Source organism: Pongo abelii, chromosome Y (genome assembly GCF_028885655.2).
Source record: "Pongo abelii isolate AG06213 chromosome Y, NHGRI_mPonAbe1-v2.0_pri, whole genome shotgun sequence".
NCBI lineage: Eukaryota > Metazoa > Chordata > Mammalia > Primates > Hominidae > Pongo > Pongo abelii.
In genome coordinates, this window is record NC_072009.2 from 55,405,879 (window position 1) to 55,412,771 (window position 6,893).

Below are 6,893 nucleotides of genomic sequence, written 5' to 3' on the forward strand. Positions count from 1 at the left end.
AGTTTGGAATTGCACTCCTACTCACTTTTTTTATTTAATGGATTCTCACTCTGTTGCTTAAGCTGGAGCCCACTTGAGTGATCTTGGGTATCTGCAAGCTACACCTCCGGGGTTTATGCCATTCTCTTGCCTTAACCTACCAAGTAGCTTCACTACAGGTGCCCACCACCACACGCAGCTTTTTTTTTGTATTTTTAATAGACTTCATGGGGGCTTCACCATGTTAGCCAGGGTCATCTCAATCTCGATCTCCTCATGATCTGCCTGCATTGGCCACCGAAAGTGCTGTGATAGCAGTCATGAGCCGCCCTGCCCAGCTACTAGTGACCTTTTTAATTAAAGCCTTTCCCAGTCCATGAACCATAGACAAACGTGGCTGTGCCCTAGAGAACCAAAATCTATCAGTCTCTCATTTTTAGGTGACACACAGATTTTTTAATCTCAGGAAAATTAAAAATTATGAATGCAAAAGGTGAGATGATAGCAAATGTTTAATATGTTAACTTCTGGTGGAGTAGAGTTAGTTGCCCACTCTGAGAAAGAGTCTGATATTTTTATGGACTCAGAAGAAAGAAAACGTAGTAACTAGTTTTGAAGAAAGCACTACTCATCTTTTCTGGGTCCTTGTGCCTGGAAATATTAATACCTGATGCAATGACTCAGCTTGGCTCAAGAACTTGGCCCTGAGCCACACAAGAGCTAAAGTGAAAGGATGGCCGAGGACCTTGGCATGGGTCCAGAGGCTAAAATGATAATTTACTGAAATGTGGCTCAGAGCCTGAAGCATGTTTAGTAATATAAGGTGCCCTTTGTAACACACTGGAGTCCAATATGTACATGTTCTAAAAAAGAGATACTATTTCCTGGAAGCAATCTGGTTACACAAAAGACACAACATTTTAATGTGGGGTCTTGTTTTTTTATCTGAGTCTCTGTGGGCATGTCTTAAGCACACACACACAAAAAGTTGGGCTTTTTAAAAAATTATTTGCTTGGGCCACAGGATTGTGCAGGATTCTTAAATTTCTGTCTGCAGCCTGATAGTCCAGGCTGTTTCGCTGCCTGTGGAAATTTTACTATTAATACACCACAACTACGTATCTTTCTTTTCTCAATAATACTGAAGACCTAGATAGTTTCTGAGGGATGAAGCCACATTGTTTGAAATTTCCTATGTGCAAGGCTTTTTGCTCCGTGAAACAACCCACATCTTTGTAAATATTGTAAAATTGTTCATGCCTTCTTAGCAGTCATATCAGAAGAGCCCACAAGAAACAACTCCCAAATGTTAGAGAAACATTCTCCCTGGAAACAATCAAAATCAAATTTTGTTACTCCAGGTTTTCTCATCTTCTTAATGTAGAGAATTTTTAGTCACACCATCATCAGCTTTTCCAGTTTTTACATCCGACCCTCCATGTTCATTACTACCCCTATAGGAAATGCCCAATGAATGAGGTGCCAGTAAATTGCAAGTTTCTTTTTCATTACAGCACCTTAAACAAAATAAAGTAAGACCTGGGGAAGTTTTCTGATACATCAATAAATATATGGAGCCTTTATAATATCTAGCCTTTTTTTTGGTCTCAAATAGGAAGACGTTATGTTATTGCTAAGCCAAAATCTTACTGCTTCTGACAAACAGCCCTACAGTCAACAGAAAGATTCTGGGCCGAAACACATTTCTTCCATAGCATGACATAGTAAATAAAAGGCAGTGAAAGACAGAAAGAGTGAAGAAAACACAAATCCTAATTTCCAGTAGAAAGAGAGACAGAGCACTTTGAAAAACCTAATTTAAGCCGTAGTGATCCCATAGATGAGAAAAAGAAAAAAAGAAAAGAAAAAGAAAAAAGAAAGCAGGACATTCGCCCTTTAGATATCCCAGATCTAAACCATTCCCAAGCCAGGGCTGAGACGACGTCTTTAGGTCTTTGCATTTTCTGGCATTTCTTCATTTCCGGATGCCACTGCATTCTTCAGTGCCTGCAGAAGAGAAAGCTTGTGCTATGCCTGATTCACCTAAATATTTTCAGGGAACTGTCACCTTTACCAGCACCTTACCTGCTTACCTCATCACAGAAAACATGTAAAGCTCTGTGCAGTGATGGAACTCAACCAACACTCACTCATGCATCTGCCTCCATTCTGTGCCTGGTGCATCCATAGAAAACTGAAAGCTAAGCCCATAGTTTGAGCTGAGTGCTGCCTGTAAGATGGGTGTTTAAAATTAGACAAGAAGGCTCAAGGGAAACTTGCACAAAGGTGCCATTGTCCGCAGAGATTGTTGGCTGGTGAAGAGACACCCTAGAGATCTTGTGGAAAAGATGACATTCATCACCAGTGGCCAGAGGATTATTCAACTATGCCTATGTAATGGAGCCTTGATAAAAACCAGCAAGACAGTATTCATAGAGCTTTTGGGTAACTGAACACATACAGTGTTCTAGAAAATTGTGTGCTCATAAAAAGAGACACTGATAATTGTAAAGGTCATACAGAGTGTAGGGGTCTTTGTTTTGAAAGAAGTTTCTGCCTTTAATAATGTGTCCAGAATTTTAACTTATTAACTAGAGCATACTCTAAGGTAACCTAAATCTGCACATTACAAACATTAAAACCTGGATATTTCCACCAAAGTGATTCCATAATTCACTAATATGGTGCAGCAAGTTTTACCTTAGAGAGATAAAGTTTTCTTTTGTTAACTGGGTAAGAACTAGACATATATAAAAGAAAAGAAAATCAAGTAATATCTCACCACAAATTCTAGTCCTATGTTCAGTTTAGGAGAATGATCATCAGTGAATTTTGTTTCAGAAATATTTATTCTAAAAGAGAAGTCTTTTAATTTATAATTGTGTGTCTCTGAAGTGTTTGTGCCAGTGTAAAGTTAAAGGCACCATCTCTGACAGTTCTGTGTCTTTTTTGGGAGGGAAGCTAAGGCTGCCTCGTAAGCCAGTAGCAGTATTCTAGGATAAAAAAATAAGAAAAATCAACATTATTACAGGATTCTCTGTCATAAACATCCAATAAAACACAACTCTCGTCTTACATATAGTAGTAGCCATAGATACATATTAGAGCTTGCAAGAAGAATCTAGTATCCAACAATCTGCTTTTATATTTGGGCTTATGTGAGCACAAAATAAACACATTTGGGCAAACAAGCTGTTTTATTACTTCCTTTAAAGCTACAGTGCTTAAAAATTATGTGACCATTTAAATACCTAGTTTGGACCTTTCCAGTTCTGTTTCCAAACCTTAGCTATGGGTGAAACTGTTTTGGGCTATGAAGATGGATTAGGGCATCTTGCAACTCATGATGCATTTGGTTCAGCTTAGTTCTTGTGTCCTGAGCAGACAGACTAACAATTAAAATTCATCAATTTTATTTTCAACATACTTTAACATGGATTCTATCCCTTGGGCTGAGCTCCAGATCTTCCTCAGCACCTCACACTCTCTCTCATTGGCCTGTTCCAGCTCCAACTTAATATTACTGTGAACAAGGGCCTTACATTCTGCCAGTACAATTTGATTATATGAGGCAAGCTCCTTAATTTGAATCATAACCTCTTGGGTGAAAGTTCCACTCAAAAATACCTGAGAAACCAGACCTTTGGCACATGCCTCCCGTGCTGTCAGCTTTCGCCCAGCAAATAACATTTCATTGGCAGATGCTTTACCCATCATTTTTTGAAATGTAATAGTTGAACAGCCATCTGGACTCTGTCCAAAGGTCGTATAAGGGGTTTGGAACCAAGAGTTTTCATTAGCCCACACGAGATCACAAAGAGGCAGGATGGATGCACTTAGTCCAATGGCAGGGCCATTGACTGATACAACAATAGGCTTTTAAAATTGAATAGAAGTATTCACAAAGTTCTTGACGGTGTCCACCATTTCAAGCATTGCTCTGTTTCTGTCATTCCTTAAGTGCGTCACAAAGTACCCAAAATCAAGACTGCAGCAAAAGACACTTCCATCTGCACTGAACAGCACAAGCTTGCTGCCATCCACAGCAGCACTATTCAGAGCATTAACCATTTCTTTAATTACTTCTGTATTCAGTGCATTTTTTTCTGTCGATCTAGTTGATAGCACTATCTGGGTGAATCCATCCTCTTTCTTCACTACAATGTCTCTGTAAGTGCTGGCACTTTCTGTTAACCTTATGGTAAATTACATCTTCTTGATAAAAGGCTGGTCTCTGCTGTCATCAGTAATATCTCTTTGCCCACCTTTCACCTTTGAAACTGAGGTATGCATGTCTGTCGTTCCATTGGCTGCTAATGGGTCTATTAATACCACTATACCTTTTTGGGTAACTGAACCTGTGGCCATGGAAGCAGTAAGTGAGCCATACATCTGCGACATTGGTGGGTGTATATGAGTCTTGTTCTCTATTCCAGTTTGTTCTGCACCAGGATGTGAAAAATGGTCCTGGAGGAGTTTCCCTTGTGTCACCTTGAAGACCACCGTGTCCTGCTGATCTGCTGCAATAGGGTCCAGTTTCTTATGTTTCTGAAAGCCACTCACAGTTTTCTTGTCGTTAAAGGGGCTGTCAGGTGCAAGGGTCTTGATAGTTGAATTTATTATCTCCATATTCTGTGTGTTGGAGAGAATTGAAGCTGCCTTTCTCCTAACGATCTTGCTGGCAGGAAATAACTTGCTGTTTTTGGATCTGTGGTGTTTATCAGTCACTAGCGTTTTAGGAGATTTCTTAGAATAACTCGCTTTTGTAGATCTGGAAGTTCTTCTTCTGGCATTGTTTGAAAAAATTCTACTGGTTCTAGTCCATGTCAGTTTTTTCTGTTTTTCAGTCTTTCATCTATTAAAATCATGTATACATTTTTCACTGTCTGTGAGGTGCTGCTCTGGTTCCCAAGTGTCATCCTGTTTGTTGTAACCTTTCCACCGAATCAAATACTCTGTATTCCCATTTTTATCTTGTCTTTTGTCAAAAATACTTTCAACCTCAAACTCCTGGGAAGCCATGAGGAAAGACACAGGGTTGGAGCAGTTGTTGTGCCAACATTTTTTCAGTTGTGTTACCACATAGTCACTCCTTTCTGCCTCCAGTTCTTCACCAGCTTCTGCGTATGGATGAACCTCTTCTATTTCATCACCACTGGTGTAGTGAAAATTGTGTGAAATAGCAGCTATGCTATGGTGCATGATACCTTGCTCAGTAGCCTCAGGTGAGGGTAGCTAAATCCACAGCCACAACCTTCTGGTGTAGAACAGAAAGCTTTCTTCCTGCCTGTTACTCCTTTGTGTTGTTTGTTTAATTGCGGTTGCTGTGACGATTGTATGGAACATTCTAATGTTATAACATTTTTAAAGTTACAGTAGCTTACCTTCAGTAACATAGAAAACCTTTACTCTTGTATAATTTACCTCCACTATTTCACTTACTGAGTCCTCAAAATTATACCTTCATTCATTTTATGTCAAAAACACAAATTAGAAGTGGTTTTTTTTATTAAATATATTTGTGTTTTAAGGTACTTGGAGAACAACTTGTGGAGGTGCATATTGTTAATTTATTTTTTCTTTTTGATATGGAGTCTTGCACTGTCACCTAGGCTGGAGTGCAGTGGTGCGATGTAGGCTCATTGAAAGCTCTGACTCCCAGATTCACGCCATTCTCATATGTCAGCGTCTCGAGTAGCTGAGACTACAGGGGCTTGCCACCTTGCCTGTCAATTTTTTTTGTATTTTTAGTAGAGAAAGGGTTTCACCGTCTTAGCCAGGATTGTCTTGATCTCCTGATCACGTGATCCATGCAACTCGGCCTCCCAAAGTGCTGGGATTACAGGCATGAGCCACCGTGCCCGGCCAAATGTTGTATCTTATATATTTGTACATATATTTATCTTTACCTTAACCTTTGTTTGTTCATATTGCCTTTGAGTGTCTGTCCATTCTACCCTGAAGTACCCCATAAGACATTTCTTAAAAGGTAGTCTACTTGTAAAGGGTGCCAGCTTTTAAGTGGGAATGTCATAATGTGTCCCTCAACTTTGATGGACAATTTGGTGGATCATAAGCTTTAGGTTTGACAGTTATTTCTGACATCACTTGGAACATATTAGTCTACTGCTTTCTATCTTCTTAGTTTTCAGATAAGTAATCTACTGCTTTTCAGTGGTTATTAAGATAAGCAGTCCACTGGCTATTTTTAGGGTCCCTTTTACATGACTAGCTACTTCCCCTCCTTCCTTTGAAAATCCTCAAGATTCTCTTTGTGTTTGTTTTAGACAGTTTAATTATCAGGTAACTTTGAGTTTGTTTCTTTGAGTTTTTATTACTTAGAGTCTGTTGAGCTTCTTGGGTGCTTACTTATTGTCTTAAATTGTTGCATTCTTTATGACTATTTTGTTAAATAGTCTCCATGATCTTTGTCTCTTCCTTCGAACTTCCAAAATGCATATGTATGGCTGCTTGATGGTGTCCCTCAGGTTTCTAGGCTGTATCAATTTGCCTTGCCCCTTTTGAGACTCTGATCATGACCACTATATGGTTGAATGCCCCCAAGGGTATGTATCACAGTGTGGGGACAGTTCGTCAGTTGGTCTCACAAGGCTGATGCATCCCATAGCTCAATTCCCAGACTTCAATCATTGTGGTCTCATTAGTGCACTACAATCTAGAAATCTCTAAATGTCAGGTATCACACAGAGTTCTTTGTCTCATGGCCAAGAAAATTAAGGAGGATGGATGCAAAAAGGTTGAATCAAAACTTTTATAAGTGAAAGTAAAAAACTCTTCACAGTGGGGGTGGAATGTGAGGGGTTTACCTATTATGAGACTGTGCTTTACAGTTTCTAAAGGCAGAGAAGTAAAGGAATGTGCTTAGTGTTTTTGGAGTAAGCGTTATTTGCCTT

The 6,893-nt window shown here is 39.4% G+C and overlaps 1 pseudogene; it reads right to left on the reverse strand.

The window, feature by feature from the left end:
- Positions 1–3,224: 3,224 nt before the first annotated feature.
- LOC129053143 (testis-specific chromodomain protein Y 1-like) lies at positions 3,225–5,294 on the reverse strand (annotated as a pseudogene).
- Positions 5,295–6,893: the final 1,599 nt, after the last annotated feature.